The sequence below is a fragment of the Piliocolobus tephrosceles genome, chromosome X (assembly GCF_002776525.5).
Source record: "Piliocolobus tephrosceles isolate RC106 chromosome X, ASM277652v3, whole genome shotgun sequence".
Classification (NCBI taxonomy): domain Eukaryota; kingdom Metazoa; phylum Chordata; class Mammalia; order Primates; family Cercopithecidae; genus Piliocolobus; species Piliocolobus tephrosceles.
In genome coordinates, this window is record NC_045455.1 from 32,194,064 (window position 1) to 32,194,988 (window position 925).

General features: G+C 36.2%; 1 pseudogene; it reads right to left on the reverse strand.

Annotated features, from left to right (window-relative positions):
• Positions 1-203: 203 nt before the first annotated feature.
• Positions 204-707, reverse strand: LOC111527682 (annotated as a pseudogene).
• Positions 708-925: the final 218 nt, after the last annotated feature.

Here is a 925-nt window from a genome sequence, read left to right on the forward strand (position 1 = left end):
CTAATTCAGCTAGTGCGATAGCTCATGAAATTTCAAATGTATAACAATTATTCAACATATTGAAGCAGAAATAATATTTTAAGTATATATTATATGTGAAAATGAGACTTAAATATTAAGTGATAATTTTTATTTCACAGGGAACACCTTCACATTTTCTTCTTTTTTTTTTTTTTAGTTCTGTCTTTTATTAACTCATACAGTTACTTGTCTTCTGGCTTGTTGAAGCAATAAGTCAGACATTTGCCACAATAATGTCTGTCAAAGTGGCTTGCCATAAACACCCCAGCACCACATTCATCAGACGGGCACTCTTGACAAAGGTGACTAATTTTGTCATTCTCATCTACCTTATAATATTTCAGGACAGCAAGCTTAACCTTCTTTCTCTTGTGCTTATTCTTCTTGGGAGTGGTGTAAGACTTCTTCTTCCTTTTCTTAGCCCCACCACGAAGTCTCAACGCAAAATGAAGAGTAGACTCCTTTTGAATATTGTAGTCAGACAAAGTCCATCCATCTTCCAGTTGCTTGCCAACAAAGATCCCTCTTTGCTGAGCAGGAGGAATTCCTTCCTTATCCTGGATCTTGGCCTTTACATTTTCTATCATATCCGAGGTTTCAACCTCGAGGGCGATGGTCTTCCCCATAAGGGTTTTCACGAAAATCTGCATTTTGGTGGCGGCTCCACCTGAGGTTGGGGAAAAGGAAGAGACGGGTTAGGTAAGGGATCACAAGAGAACGTGGCATAGGGTGCATGCCCCTGAGCAGCCGAAGAGCAGACACTCATCCCACATTTTATTTTAAATATGTTTTGCCAGACATGTTGACTTTATTAAAATATATAATATGTATATTATATAATATGTATATTATATAAATATATAATATGTAATATGTATATATGTAATTAAAAATCATAACTAGC